This window comes from Lithobates pipiens, unplaced genomic scaffold (genome assembly GCF_037356315.1).
Source record: "Lithobates pipiens isolate NorthernLeopardFrog02 unplaced genomic scaffold, aLitPip1_a1.2 Scaffold_27, whole genome shotgun sequence".
Lineage (NCBI taxonomy): Eukaryota > Metazoa > Chordata > Amphibia > Anura > Ranidae > Lithobates > Lithobates pipiens.
Window position 1 is genome coordinate 33,690,774 of NW_027507788.1, and position 17,048 is coordinate 33,707,821.

General features: G+C 42.6%; 1 protein-coding gene across 3 annotated transcripts in view; it reads right to left on the bottom strand.

Moving 5' to 3' along the window:
• LOC143933753 (chemerin-like receptor 1) overlaps positions 1–17,048 on the bottom strand; it is a 445,780-nt gene that overhangs the window by 9,232 nt on the left and 419,500 nt on the right. The window contains exons 1-2 of one of the 3 annotated variants that reach the window (XM_077456748.1): positions 7,094–7,220; positions 659–774 (exon numbers count right to left, since the gene is read on the bottom strand). The gene's annotated coding sequence lies outside the window, so the exon portion shown is untranslated. Of the gene's footprint in view, positions 1–658; positions 775–7,093; positions 7,221–17,048 lie in introns of those variants that run through there. The other 2 variants (XM_077456749.1, XM_077456750.1) reach the window with 2 other exon arrangements.

Consider the following 17,048-nt stretch of genomic DNA (forward strand, 5'->3'; position numbering starts at 1 on the left):
CCAGCTCAATGTTATAATGAGGAAAGCTGCAGGGTCTGCATCCATTTATAAGTATTTACCTCTTAGGGAGGGAAAGGAATTGTACACCTTGACGACCACCCTGGTTTATGCAGGCAGACCAACTGGACCCTCGGATCTGTGAGAGACCACATGAGACATGGGAAACAAGCTGGAGTGTGCTCATAAGATCTCTGTCTTTATTGAATACAACAATAGTATATATACCAGTAAAAATACATGTCTAAAGGTTATTCAAAGTTTACACTCAGTACTTTCTTATCAAGATTTTTGCTGCTTGACTAGATATCAAGAAATAGCTGATGACTCGCTGACAAAGATTTGGCTTAACCACAATATCTCATAGGGTGCGCTTCTATGCAAACTGCTAGTCAAACTGAACATGGCAAAACTTAAATACACAAAAAGTTAATTTATACTTTATGTAAAAGGGAAGGGAATCTAAGATGGAGTCAGTTGTGTATACATTCTATTACAGAATGTGTTACATTCTCACCAAAAATTATTTTTGCAGGGGTGACTTCTATCTTATTGCAGACATCTGTGATAATTAGTAAGCCAATTTCACAAGCAGGAAATGACACTTCTAGGGGCATCAACTGTATTTGGTATAATATACTGTCCACAAAAGTAAAGTTACCTTTGATACTAAAACTTTTTTTCTGATTTTAGTTTTGAATGTAGTAGAGAAGAGTTATCAACTCCAGTTCCTCCGGGTCGTCATAATACATGGAATTTTACAGAAAATTGCAGCAGCTGCAAAATGAAAAGGAAAGATATTTTTAATAACATTTAATTACAACATGGCTTGCGTAGTAATTTTTTGTATTTATTATAAATTTTTTTCCAAGAAAATTGAGTTGCTCTTTAATGGCTTGCCGACTGTCTCACGGCGATATACGTCAGCAGAAGGGCTCGTACAGGTAGAATCACGTACCTGAACGTTGCCCTTTAACCCCCCTGGCGGTATTCCCGAATCTGGCTTGGGGTGGAATTTCAGTACCATAAGCGGTAACCCCGAGCCAGACTCAGGATCGCATTGCAGCATACAGGGAGAGTTACTTACCTTGTCCCCTGGATCCTGCGATGTCTCCCCGCTGTGTGTGCGAGCTCCTCCGCTCGATTCACACAGTGCCCAAGTGCCGCTGAGCTCCGTTGCAATGCACGGGAGCGGAGATCGGCGCCAAATTCAAAAAAGTAAAAACACACAATACACATACAGTACTGTAATCTTACAGATTACAGTACTGTATACAAAAAAATACACACCCCTTTGTCCCTAGTGGTCTGTCCACCAGTGCCCTGCATGGAGTTCTATATTATAAATACTGTTTTTTTCTGCCTGGAATTTGGAGATTGTCCATAGCAACCAAAAAGTGTCCCTTTATGTCAAAAGTGGTTTTAGACCAGCTAGAAAACAGCGATAATAAATTAGAATCACTTGAAGAATTGAGCGATTTCTGGGGAAATTCGTAATCTAACACTAAATCTAATGACAGTGACAATTCTGCAACTGAGCAAATTTCAGTGTTTTTGACTTGATTACATTATTGAATATTTTTTATTATTATTATATTAATATTTGTGATAATTATTTATGGTTATTTATTATAATATAATTTATGATTTTGTGTTTCAAACTTTATCATAACCGGGATGAGTTATTCCTAAGAATTACAGGGCTACAATGTAAAACGCCAAATTTCCATACAAAATAATGGCACCACTTTCAGCACCTAAAATCAGAAATAATCATACCGCCAGGGAGGTTAAGAGGTGGCCAGTGGGCGCACGTGCCCATGGCAAGCTCCGGGAGTTGGGTCACGGGTCCCGCAGAATCGATCGCAGCGGGGATGCCAGCGAACGCTTCACGTGGAGGAAGAACGGGGAGACGTTAATGTAAACAAGCATCTCCCTATTCTACCTAGTGACACTGATCTCTGTTCCCTGTAATCGGAGCAGAGATCAGTGATGTGCCACAAACAGCCACACCCCTCCACAGTTAGAAACACGCCCCTAAGACACACTTAACCCCTACACTGCCACCTAGTGGTTAACCTCTTCACTGCCAGTGTAATTTACACAGGAATCAGTGCATTTGTATAGCACTGATTGCTGTATAGATGACAATGGTCCCAAAAATGTGTCAAAAATGTCCGATGTGTTGGCCATAATGTCGCAGTCCCGATAAAAATTGATGTTCGCCTCCATAAAAAAATAAATTGTTAAGAAAAATGCTATAAAACTATCCCCTATTTTTAAATGCTATAAATTTTGTACTATAACTTTTGCGCAAACCAATCAATAATCGCTTATTGCGATTTTTTTTACCAAAAATATGTAGAAGAATACGTATCGGCCTAAACTGAGGAAAAAAATAGTTTTTTTATATATTTTTGGGGGATATTTATTATAGCAAAAAGTAAAAAATAATGTTTTTTTTTCAAAATTGTCGCTCTTTTTTGTTTATAGCACAAAAAATTTAAACCGCAGAGGTGATCAAATACCACCAAAAGAAAGCTCTATTTGTGGGAAAATAAGGATGTCAATTTTGTTTGGGAGCCACACGACCGTGCAATTGTCAGTTAAACCGATGCAGTGCCGAATCGCAAAAGGTGCTCTGGTAAGAAAGGAAGTAAATTCTTCCGGGGCAGAAGTGATTAATACACAGGGTCAGGGCTGATAATAAACCAGTACAACTGACCCTGTTGTACCGGGTCCGGCCAGCAGGGAAGGGGGCAATCTGAACAGAGTTTAGACTAAAACATTTAAAAAAAAGTCTGACTGCACAGGGCTGACCAAAGGGAGGAGGAGAGTGTCACCCCAGGAGCCTGGATATCTCCAACGCTTAGATAAGACACGGGTCTATGGATAAGAGAAGAGCGGACTTGTATTCCTGTGAGCACCCGAGCCTCCCTCCCCCCTACTTGGGAAGGATGGAACAGGCAGGACGGGACACTGGAGCGCTCCTCAAGGCAAGATAACAGGTGACAAATTGCATTCTTCTCCTGTGATTGCCATTGCTCTGCCTCTGTACAAATCTGTGCTGTAAACTTACACTGTACCTCAGCAGGACAGGTCTGATGAAAGTGAAAGCAAAATTCCTGAATATGTTAGGAATATAATGGGACTTTTCAGGTACTACACACAGATGCATTTCACAAAATCATTCTTTTAATATACAGTATGGGCAGGGCTTTTTTTTTAGTGGGAACGTGGGGGAACGCAGTTCCGACACCTCCAGTAAGCACTGAATGCATGTATTGGCAATGAGTGCTTGGTTGTGATGCACAGTCTATTGATACTGGCTGCAGGGGATCTGTTTTTGGAGGAGAGAAGGAGTTATTGTTGCTGAGGAGGTCAATTGTTGCCGGAGGGGATCTAATTCTGTGGGGGGTGGCGGTGGTTGGGGGTTTTGGTTGTCTATCGTTGATGGGGAGGTCTATTGTTTTTGCAGGGAGTCTTATGTTGCTGGGGAGGTCAGTTGTTGCTGGGAGAGATCTACTGTTTCTGGCTGCTGGAGGGTCTATTGGTGCTGTCTGTAGGGGGATCTGTTGTTGCTGCTGGGGGTCTAGTGTGTTGTGGGTGGTCCATTGTTGCTGGGGGGTGGGAGGAATCTATTATTGCTGGCTGCAGGGGATCTATTTTACTGCTTTTACTGTTATCATTAAAACATTCCCTACAAATTACATAGTGCCACAAATGTTACTTGGTTCTCTATTATCTAAATGGTACAGTACTGGGAGGTGGGTAGGGGTGGAGCCAAGGAACGGTACTCAGAGGTGAGAAGGGGGCAGAGACAAAGGGTGACTGTGAAAAGGGCAGTTCCTGCACCTATTCTCTGGGGAAAAAAGTCCTGAGTATGTGTATGCTGAATATATTTATGTAGCACCTGAAAAGTCCCAGTATATTCCTAACATACTCATAAAGCCTCTCGGTATAGGGGCGGGGCTGATGGAGGGACCAGGGGTGGGGCTACCAGCATTGGTAGGGTCCTCCTGAACAATTGATCAATGACATAGTCCTGAATTATTGGTTTATTTGGATTTCAGACATGAGCTTAGGATTCTTTGCATGGATATTATTTGGATTCTTTTATTTGCCATTTAATAAATAGTATCTGTAAACGTGTTTCAGTGCTTAGTATAACTGGAAAAGTGACTAGTGACTATCAGCAGTGGAAAAAAATTTTTTTTTTTTTTTGCCAGTACACTTTGTGGGGCTGAATTAAATGTAGTGAATATAGGGAAGCTGTGTTAACTTTAACCACCTTAATACTAGCCACTCCCCCTCCCCCTTCCTGCCCAGGCCAATTTTCAGCTTTCAGTGCTGTCACATTTGAATGACAGTTGCAAGGTCATGCAACGCTGTACCCATATGACATTTTTATAATTTTCTTCACACAAATAGAGCTTTCATTTGGTGTTATTTAACCTCTTGACGTCTGCGCTATAGCCGAATGACGACCACAACGCAGACCTGAATTTCCTGGAGGCCGTCATATGACGACCTCCCCTGTGCACGTGCCCTGCGTACACCCTACAGGGCACGCTCGGAGCGCGCTGTGATCACCGAGTCACTGAGACTTGGATGATCACTGATCCAAGTAAGGGGCCGGTCCCGGCCCCTTACCGTGTGATCAGCTGTCCGCCAATGATAGCTGATCACATGATCAAAACAAAATCTCGTGATAATTTTTTTTCTCCTTACGCTCACAATAGAGGAGAAAAAAAAAACAATCACCGGCTCATCTGCAAGGGATCTTGATCCCAAAGAGGAAGAGGCAATTATGCCTCACCCGTGCCACCTGACAGTGCCCACAGGGCCCACAAGTGCCACCTATCAGTGCCCTATCAATTCCCACAAGTTCCACCAATCAATGCCCACCAGTGGTGGCAATCAGTGCCACCTAGCAGTGCTGCTTATCAGTGTAACCGATCAGTGTCCATTACTGCCACCCATCAGTGCCTCAGATGTCTTCTCTGCTTCTTTCACTGGATGCAGAGAAGGTGTTCGATAGAGTCCATCGAGCATACCTTAAGGCAGTGTTTCTCAAATCCAGTCCTCAGGCCCCCCCAACAGGTCATGTTTTCAGGTTTTCCATTATTTTTCACAGGTGATTTGATCAGTTTCACTGCCTTAGCAATTACCACAGCCGTTTCATCTGAGGGAAATCCTGAAAACATGACCTGAGGACTGGATTTGAGAAACACTGCCTTAAGGCAACACTCATTAAATTTGGCTTCCAGGGACCTATCCTGTCCACCTTACTCCTCCCTATCAGTACGGATATACACGTCAGAGATGCTATCTAAACCATTCTTAATCACTAATGGTACCCGCCAAGGATGCCCGCTCTCACCAATAATTTTTAACCTCGTAATGTAACCCTTAGCAGAACATGTGAGAACCAATCACAAGATAACAGGCTTTAAAATCGGCACCATAGAGCACAAAATCATACTGTTTGCGGATGACGTGATAATGATGCTCATGAACCCCCTTTCCTCCCTGACTTCAGTACAATTGTTAGTGAAATGTTTTAGTGACATTTCTTACTATAAGGTTAATGAACACAAATTTTACATTCTGGACTTAGGACTAGATGCAATCACCAGTAACCTCCTTAGGAATTTCTATCCATATTCCCTGGGCAGACAATGGCATACCCTATCTGGGAATTACACTTACTAAGAACACGAGAGATCTCTTCACCAGTAACTACACTGATGCCAAACAAATGCTGGTCAGGGAAACAACCAAAATCTCTCAACATGAATTATCATGGGCAGGCCTCCTGGCGGCCTTTAAAATGATGGTACTACCTAGGTTAGTATACATCTTCTGCACACTACCTATTCCAGTCTCACATTCCTACCTCAATTCCCTCCAATCCATCCTGAGCCAATATGTGTGGCAAGGAAAGAAATCGAGATGCAGTAATGCGAAACTCATTAAACATAGATCTAAAGGCGGGATGGGCTACATTGACATAAGAGATTACTATATAGCTACTATCCTAACACAGTTAAGAGAATGGATGAGCTCAAAACCCACTACACTCTGGTGCGACGTAGAAAACAATATGAAACCGGAAACAAACCTCTACGACTGGTTGTTCAGTATGACCACTCGTAAGCCTCACCTACACCACTTTTCCCCAACTATACAAGCCTCCATTAAAGCATGGAAGATACTGCATTACGCCACATCTCTTGACCAAACCTTTACACATTCCTCTTAGCACCTTAAAACTACTAACTCCTGACTTATACCTCCCAAGCTGTATTACGAAACAGGAAACTCACACATACGAACTCCGCAACATAGCAACTAACAAATCTTTCCTACAAGTCCAAAAGGAACACAAAGCACCTGCTAAAGATTACTTACCTTATTATAGAATACAACAATGCCTTGCAGCTAACCCTTCTCTAGAGGAATCATTACCCACAAAACTCGGAATTACTTCTTTTCTGACAAAAACTCCTGATCATGAGAAGATGGAAAACAAATATCATTCCCATCTAGCAGAAGTAGCTAATCTAGTGCAAACGCACTTTACTTATGAAACTCTCCTGTCACATGGGAAACACACACACACTCTAAACTACTAAACCTATGGAACCCATGGATCCTTTGGTACACAAAGAGATATAACCATTGATAGTCCATTATCGTACTTCTACCACACGATGGGGCTCTCTCCTTCCCTACTCTCCCTCCTCTCTTCCCCCAATTCTCATACCTCCATACGCCCACCCCCCTTCCTCCCTTATCCCACGCAATCATATATACATTCTGATACGTTAATGTGTTAATGACCGTTGTTATATACGTTTACTCTGAAACTGGAATTCACGCACCCTGTTTAGTGCACACTCTTGACAGCTTAAGTTTAAGCAATGTGTCATTATGTATATTGTTTAATTTTTTAATATTTTTGCTTTTCATTTATATGACTGCATGAGTTGTAACTCTGAAAAGCTCAATAAAAATCTATTGGAGAAAAAAAAAGGAATACCTATGTAAAAAGACTGATAATGCTAAAACTATTTAGAAAATGTGAACTTACGGTTGTTGAGCAGTTGATGAAGATAGTGAAGTCTCTTCTTACTGGCTCTGGCAGTTTTCGTGTTTTCTCAGTTGTACAAAACTGACACATTTTAAGAGTTCCTGCCTGACATGATCTTCCTTCATGGAAAAACGTAACTCTAAATATTACTTCCTCATTGCAACAGAACTGTCTTGCGTCATGTGTTAAAAAAAAAAAAAACCAACAGCTTTATTGCTTAAAAAGAAACCTAGTTATTCAAGTTGTTAATATATTACTGTGGTGTGGTAAAGGTTTGAGGAGTGATTCATCTTATGGGAACCACCTAACATGCATCAACCTACTAAAGAGTCAGTGGGTTTTCCCCAGCCCAAGAGACTTTCCCAACACATAGTTGACTTTATCTACATGTTTCTAATGTGATGTATAGTGATGGACGAACTTCCGACGGGACGTTTCGCGAACGCGAACCGTAACGTTCGCGGCGGGCCCCATTGACTTCAATGGGAGGCGAACTTTGCAAACCTACAGGTCAAATTTGCAGCCACAAAATAATTACTAGCTGTGCAAACATAGTCCCACCACATGGCCAATGACATAACACATGTATGAGGTGAATCTGGGATCGACAACAACAAGCATTCTTTTTTTATATGTGAAATTGTGACAGTTCAGGACTGTGGAGCGCATGAAGGCAATGAAGGAGAGGGAAGGTCAGGGTAGGCAAAGAGGGTGCAGAAGATGATCACCAGCAGCGTGACATACAGCAATGACACCTGCACCGTGATAGAGTCATCTGACACCAGCACCGTGATAGAGAGCACTGACATCAGCAGCGTGACATAAAGCACTCACACCAGCACCGTGATATACAGCACTGACAGCAGCACCGTGATAGAGAGCACTGACATCAGCAGCGTGACATAAAGCACTCACACCAGCACCATGATATACAGCACTGACAGCAGCACCGTGATAGAGAGCACTGACATCAGCAGCGTGACATACAGCAATGACAGCTGCACCGTGATAGAGTGATCTGACAACAGCACCGTGATAGAGAGCACTGACATCAGCAGCGTGACATAAAGCACTCACACCAGCACCGTGATATACAGCACTGACAGCAGCACCGTGATAGAGAGCACTGACATCAGCAGCGTGACATAAAGCACTCACACCAGCACCGTGATATACAGCACTGACAGCAGCACCGTGATAGAGAGCACTGACATCAGCAGCGTGACATAAAGCACTGATACCAGCACCATGATATACAGCACTGACACCAGCACCGTGATATACAGCACTGACATCAGCAGCGTGACATACAGCAATGACACCTGCACCGTGATAGAGTGATCTGACACCAGCACCATGATAGAGAGCACTGACATCAGCAGCCTGACATAAAGCACTAACACCAGCACCGTGATATACAGCACTGACACCAGCACCGTGATAGAGAGCACTGACATCAGCAGCGTGACATACAGCAATGACACCTGCACCGTGATAGAGTAATCTTACACCAGCACCGTGATAGAGAGCACTGACATCAGCAGTGTGACATAAAGCACTGACTCCAGCACCGTGATATACAGCACTGACACCAGCACCGTGATAGAGAGCACTGACATCAGCAGCGTGGCATACAGCAATGACACCTGCACCGTGATAGAGTGATCTGACACCAGCACCGTGATAGAGAGCACTGACATCAGCAGCCCGACATAAAGCACTGACACCAGCACCGCAATATACAGCACTGACACCAGCACCATGATAGAGAGCACTGACAGCTGCACCGTAAGCAGCCCCAGGAGGAAGTCAGCATAGCACAGGGATGGTGGGAGCCCCATCATAATGAGCATAGCACAGGGATGGTGGGAGCCCCTCATAATATGCACAGCAGAGGTACAGCCCCAGGAGGAAGTCAGCACAGCACAGGGATGGTGGGAGCCCCTCATAATAAGCAGCCCCAGGAGGATGTCAGCGTAGCACAGGGATGGTGGGAGCCCCTCATAATAAGCAGCCCCAGGAAGAAGACAGCACAGCACAGGGATAGTGGGAGCCCCTCATAATGAGCATAGCACAGGGATGGTGTGAGCCCCTCATAATGAGCATAGCACAGGGATGGTGGGAGCCCCTCATAATATACACAGCAGAGGTACAGCCTCAGAAGGAAGTCAGCACAGCACAGGGATGGTGAACTTTACAAACCTACAGGTCATATTTGCAGCCACAAAATAATTACTAGCTGTGCACACATAGTCCCACCACATGGCCAATGACATAACACATGTATGAGGTGAATCTGGGATCGACAACTGCAAGCATTCTTTTTTTATATGTGAAATTCTGACAATTCAGGACTCTCGAGACAATGGAGGCGAGGGAAGGTCAGGGTAGGCAAAGAAGAGGGTGCATGAGATGATCACCAGGACCAGCACCGTGATATACAGCACTGACACCTGCACCGTGATAGAGTGCACTGACACCAGCACTGAGATAGAGAGCACTAACAGCAGCACTGATACCAGCAACTTGCTGCTGGGCCCCAAAAATATGACACCGCTCAACCTCTTCAAACAGGAGGGTACGGGCATATAGTACGGTGTGCTTTTTAGGTTGTGATTAGCAGACTGTACCTCACTCAACCCTATATACTGTAGTACACTATACCTTACCAGTCCTTATAAGGACCTTTGTGGAACTAGTAGGTTGTGATTAGCAGACTGTACCTCAGTCCCTATACTGATAAAGGACTGCTGCAGAATAGGGCAGCAGTTAGCAGTAGTGCACCTCAACCCTATATATTGTGGACCTATACCAGTCCTTAAGGAATAGCAGACTGTACCTCACTCAACCCTATGTACTGTAGTACACTATACCTTACCAGTCCTTATAAGGACCTTTGTGGAACTAGTAGGTTGTGAATGATTAGCAGACTGTACCTCAGTCCCTATACTCATAAAGGACTACTGCAGCAGAAGGGCAGCAGTCAAGTATAATATTGTTTCTATATTTGGAAGAAAGAATATTATACGTGTACAAGCCTATTACCATACCAGTCCTGAAAAGAACCTTTGTGGACCTAATAGTAACAGCTACTGATTAAACTGACTGTCCCTCACTGCCACACACAGCTTCCTGCCTGTCCCTATTTAAACTGACAAAACACAGGCTGCTGGAACAATAACTTGAATAGCACTCAAAACTATATCCTGTACTACTTTACCATACCAGTCCTGAAAAGGACTTTTGTGGACCTAATAGTAACAGCTAATGATTAAACTGACTGTCCCTGCTGCACACAGCGTCCTGTCCCTCTCTCTACACTGACAAAAGACAGGCTGCTGCAACAATCACTAGCACAGCAGTGCCTCAAACCTATATCCTGAACTACACCTAACACCTATACCATGATACCAGTCCTTAAAATAACTTTTGTGGACCTAATAGCTATCGATTTGGGTCACTGCAGTCTCTCCCTGCTCCACACAGCAACCTCTCCCTACAGTGACAGAAGAAAGAATGTAAAATGGCTGCCGGATCGGGTCTATTTATAAGTTAGGGGGAATGTCCAAGTGTCCATGTGCTGTAATGTCTCAATTGGCTGTCCTGTACCCCATGATGGATGTGTCATCATAGGTCAAAGTTCTTTTACACAGTAAACACGGAAGTCCGCCGGAAATTCGCCGCGAAACGACCGCCGGGCGAACCGTTCGGCCATCCCTAGTGATGTACTCTTGGCTGCTAAAAAAATAAAGAATGCATGAAAAAAAATAAAAAAATTCTTAAGGAACAACAAAGTTTGCAATTTTAACTAGATAGCACTGTACCTGCTTACAATATCTAAATGAACTGTTACATTAATTTTCTGATTTTTTTTTATCATTTAGTTATATAGTGGGATGCATTGAAAAAAGGGACAAGTTCATTTTGTTCAACCAATAGAAAAAAGAAATAATAAACAATCAGAAAACCTCTGTATACCAAACCATATTCATACAATTGATCCAGAGGAAGGCAAACAAAAAAATACTAATAAAGCATGGACCTATTTGCTCCAGCAGGGTGGGAGGGAGGGGGGGTAGACGCTTCCTGAGCTACCAAGGCAGTCGTCTATTCCCTGGATCAGCAATGCCTGGTGTTATTTTCTATAAATGCTGTGCATTTAGGAATGCATCCAGCTCTTACATCTCCTGAGCTGGTAAGAACTTGGAATTGAGGGAGTCTATTCCACATTGTCACAAACTCTTACTGTAATGAGGCCTCTGCATATGTGGAGGCTAAATCTCATTCCCTCCAGATGTAAGTGAGACCCCTTGTCCTTTGTAATGACCTGGAAGAGAATAACTCTAAACTAGGTTCAGTATATGAACCACTAATGTTTTTATACATGTAATCACACCCCCCACCCCCCCTTAAAACCTCATGTTCTCCTTTATCAGAAAAATCTCAAGATGTAGTCCCACATTATGGATGCTTGGTCCTACAACAGTTCTACATTATGTTCACTTCCTAAAGCATTTCCGTCAGTAAAAAAAAGTTCCTGTATCCAGGGCCACAGGCCCATTTCTAATGGAAGGTTTCTTTCCTAAGTCAGATCTTACACTCATTTGGCCTTGAATAGTGACTATGAGTCAATTAGTCACGTATGGATGTCTCACGTCGATAGGTAATTTGCAGGGTATGTTGCATGTATTGGGACACAACATCATTTCTGGTAAAGAAGTACTAATATTTCTGGATAATATAACATACTTATTGGTTGGAATACTTAGTAATGAGTCATATTATGTTTAGGTCATCTTGTTTTCTCTAATCATACAAAAATGAAGTTCAATGTTGTAGGGCTCTGTGGTATGTCTTCTTCATAATGGCTGTACTTAATAATGTACTATAATTTAATTTGTAATTGTTTTGATTGGAAGATATAACTCTTGTCTAAGTTACAGTTTCAGAATAATCTGATATACTGGCATAGGCAATACTCTTGACCAGTGAGTCGACATTAAATGCATGCAATATAAAAATTACAGCTGTAGGCTTTCTATACAAGGTTGTGGCTAATAACCCATTAGATTGTATAAACATTTTCACACCTAGAAATTATATCCTATTTGTATAGTATTGCATAGTGAATTTGAAGTTAAAATTACTCAGAGCCTGCATGAATTATTGTAGTTGTGCTGATGTACTGGTCCAAATGACCAGGACATCATCTATGTATCTTTGCCAACTTTCCACATATAAAATATACATAGACAGAGTTTTGTCACATAAGGTAAATAGATAAATTATCCCCCCCAGGTATAGGTTGGCATTGGCAGGTGCACAAGAAATGCCCATAGGCACCACCTGCATCTGGAGGTAGTTGGTTCCCAAAAAGGTGAAATGATTACGTGTGAGTAGGCAAATGGTAAATGCATTAAAATGCCAGGTCATTTGATCCAGCTCTTCGACCCCGATGTCCTGATATTAGAGTACAATGTCTCTATATCAATACATACGAGCAGAGCACCAGGAAGATGGGGGGCACTCCCTCAATTGTTTTCAAAAGATCAACCATGTCTTTAACATAGGAGGGAAAATGGATCACATGCAGCATTTAGTAAAAGGCAACAAATTTACTGCCATTTGGTTGAAGGGAAATCTTTCCAAGATACAGTGGGACATCCAGAAGGTCTGGAAAGACTTTGTTGAGCTTCAGTACAAGGTTGTTATATTAGGAAATTGTATATTTATATAGGCATAGGTATCTTTGTCAATCAAAGCATCTTGGTATGCCTCTCTAAAAATATCCCAATATTCCTTGTTGTATTCCTCTTTTTGTGCTATTGGGATGGGCTCAAAATAGACAGATACATGTCTCCATGAAGATCAGGAATCATAAGAACTATGTTACCCCTATATCTAAAGGCTTTATAAATATATTACGTGTAATCTGTAATCCTATAAGTGCCTTTCTCTGTTCAGGGGTAAGATTGTTCACATGTTCAGAATTCAAGGGTGGTAAATGCTTAATCTCAGTGGCTGTTTGTAAAAACCCAAATACTTGGATTTATGTGCAGGTCTGGGAATTTGGTGGATTTAGGTTTAATGGTGGATTTAGCCACTCAGCCATCCAACATCCAGGGGCCAGACAGGGCAGGACATCTGTCTACTAAGGTAAGGAGGCTGTCTGCCTTCCACAGGGAAGGGGGGGGGGGGGTGTTACTGGTGTTTCCAGTCTTCCCTGCATTCAGGTTCATTTCATCTCCGTGGGAGGAACAGCCTTGTCTGCCACTAATGGGGGGAGTCGCATTGGTTTGTCAACCCCCCCCCCCCCCCCGAGTTACTGAGCACCAGCCACTATTTATCTATATACAAAGCAAAATAAATAAAAAATTGCAGGGGATTTAACCATTCCCAACTCTGTCCAAAGAAATTTAACCCCTTACCAACCAGCTGCCGGAGTTTTATTGTGGCAGGTTGGCTCCCCAGGGCGAAACAACGTAATTGTACATTGGTTCACCTTTTGTCCACTAGGGGGCGCATGCACACCACTGGACAGCGAGTGCGATGATCGCCGGGCACTCGCGATGGCTCGTGACAGAGCAAGAAGCAGGATCTGTGTGTGTAAACACACAGATCCCAGTTCTCTCAGGGGAGAGGAGACAGATCGTGTGTTTATACCAAGTATGAACACCAATCTTTCTCCTCCCCTAGTCAGTCCAATCACCCCACATTTAGAACACACACTAGGGAATACATTTAACCTCTCGATCACCACCTATTGTTAACCCCTTCCCTGCCAGTGACATTTATACAGTAATCATTTTTATAGCACTGATCGCTGTATAATTGTCAATGGTCACAAAAATGTGTCAAAAGTGTCCAATTTGTCTGCAAATCGCAGTCCTGATAAAAATCGCAGATCACTGCCATTATTAGTAAAAAAAAAAATAATAAAAATGCCATAAATCTATTCCATATTTTGTAGATGCTATAGCTTTTGCGCAAACCAATCAATGCCATTTTTTTTTAAAAAAATTGGGATATTCATTATAGCAAAAAAGTAAAAGATTTTGTGTTTTTTTTTTTTTTTATTGTTGCTCTTGTTTTGTTTATAGCGCAAAAAAAAAGGATGTAAATTTTGGTTGGGTACAGTGTTGCATGACCGCGCAATTGTCAGCTAAGGCAACTCAGTGCCATATCGCAAAAAATTACCTGGTCATTGAGCAGGCAAATCATCCAGGGTTGAAGTGGTTAAAAAGAGTGTTTGCTATCCATACACTATAATCAGGCCCTTAGAGTACATTTATTTTATTCAGGCCCTTTAATACATTTACCAATGGTGTACAACTGAAGCTGATGATATTGCTGTGACACATACACAGATCAGGGCTACCAACCTCCCACGGCATTTTTTACTGACAAAACATGGAAAATTTACTGGCGGAGGACATTTTTTACTGGCAACCAGAGAAATTACAGGACTCCTATTGAAAACTAACACAGTGAATATTTGAACGGTATAAACAAGATATGGAAACATTGGCAATACCTATAACAAGGTAATTTGCTTGATTTACACTTAAAAAGTCAAAACAGCATGAAGTTATCATCCCCTGATTTTTACTAACTGTCAGTAAATTTACTGAAGGTTGGCAACCCTGATACAGATGTTGAGGGATGACCCCAATAAGTACATTTTATTGACTGATATAAGGAGGATTACAATAATTAAAATATAGCGAACACATCTTGAGAAACACTGAACTCCATATAGGATAGATAGATAGATAGATAGATAGATAGATAGATAGATAGATAGATATTTTTTTCAGGTGAATTCAAACAGTGTAAGTACATTAATGTAATCTGGCATGAGCCTCTTGCAACCCCATGTACAGAAGAGCTTAGAAAGGAGAGGGAGAAGCAGCAGAAAGACCCAACCGGGTGTGTTGCAATGCACAGATAAGAGGAGAGAGCAGAATGGCAGAGAGATGAGCTCCTTGGCTGGCAAACCAGCTTCTGACAAAGCATGTACTTGTAAGCACAGTGAAAGAAATAACATTAAAGGTCCTGCTCACTTCTAGTCAATTCACATTGGGGTTGATTTACTAAAGTGGGAGAGTGCAAAATATGGTGTAGCTGTGCGCAGTAGCCAATCGGCTTCCATTTTTTTTTTGTCAAAGCTTAATTGAACAAGCTGAACTTAGAAGCTGATTGGCTACCATGCACAGCTGCACCAGATTTTGCACTCTCCAGGAGGGATGGGTGAACGGTTTGGCCTGAACATGAGTTTGGGCTGAACATTTGCCTTTTTGGCCGTTCGCCAAACACCCAAATTTGCAGGGTGTTCGCCAGATGTTCGTCCTGACGAACACCCTGCAATACACTGAGCACTGCACAGTACATTCTGCGCCCTAATTGGGTGCAGTGTAAGCTGGTTGTCAAGGAGTGGGGCTGGGAAAGATGACCACAATGTTCTTAACAACCGATGAGTCATCAGCTATCAATGGGTTTCCCCGCTCACAGAAGAACAAGAAAAAGTAAAAAAAAAATAAAGAAAAAAGGGCGTGGGTTTCCCTCCCCAGTCTGGTATGGTATGGATTTGGAGTGGAACCCCCATGCCAAAATAAAAAAACAGCACGGGGTCCCTCCAAAATCAATACTAGACCCTTATATGGGCATGCAGCCTGGCAGGTCAGGAAAGGGGGGTGGATGATCGAGCGCCCTACCTCCTGGACCATATCAGGCCACATGCCTGCTACATGGGGGGTGGGAGCTCTGCCCCTGCCCCCTGCCCCAGAGCACCCACCCCTGTATGTTGAGGGCATGTGGCCTGGTTTGGTTAGGGGGGGCGCTCGCCCCCCCCTTTCCTGATCTGCTAGGCTGCTTGTCCGAATAAAGGTCTGGTATTGATTTTGGGGGGCCCCATGCTGTTTTAAAAAAAAAATTGGCATGGGGTTCCTCTTAAAACCCTTGGGGTAACCCACCATAAGTCATAAAGTGGATTTGAGTCCTTTTTTTTTTTTTTTAGAAATGTAATTTGTGCTGTAGCATGTTTCAAGCATGTCACAGATGCACCACTTTACATGCACATTAAGGGGACCCCCCAAGCACTAAAGGAGTTTTTCATTTTTATTTTTGCACTTTTAGCATAATTAAAATCTCTGCTCCTGAAAAAACTATTGATTTTTTATTTTAATTGATACATGTGCCCCAGGGCAGTACCCAGACCCCCATACCCCTTTTAAGGCATATAAGCTTTCAAAATGGGCACTTAGAACATTTCCCCTTTTGGGGAGTTCTGTTGCGAACTGAACAGGGGGTGTTTGGCCCATCCCTACTCTCCAGGTTTAGTAAATCAACCCCAATGTGTTCAATCGAGCACTGATAGAGAGACTGTTTTGAACCTCTGGAACGCGTTGCTACTTTTTGGATTGTTTCCCTGACTTATTGGAATACAATTATACCTGAACCTTTTAGTAGTGTGGAAATTGAGTTGACACATTGTGGGATTACTTTTTTCTTGAACTATATATCAATATTTTTAAATGTTTATTTTCTTTTTGTATGTGGGTAAGAGACATATCTTTTGCATTATTATTATAATTATCATACAGGATTTATATAGCACCAGCAGTTTCTGTAGAGCGGGGACAGTACCATTACAATACAGTTCAATACAGAAGGAACAGGAGGGCGCTGCTCATGGAGCTTACAATCTTAGAGGAGGGGGAGGTGGTACAAAAGGTAATAGCTGCGTGGGATGATCTAATGGAGGTGGTTTGGGTACCGTCCTTAGGTGGAGGTGGATTAAGCTTCCCTAAAAATAAATTTGCTTTCAAGGATTGCCTAAAGGTGCACAGAGTGAGTGCTGACCGGACATACTGGGGCAGGGAGTTCCAGAGGATGGGAGAGGCAAGGAAGCTAGAGAGCAAGCGCTCTTGGGAAGAACACACATGCGATTTACATA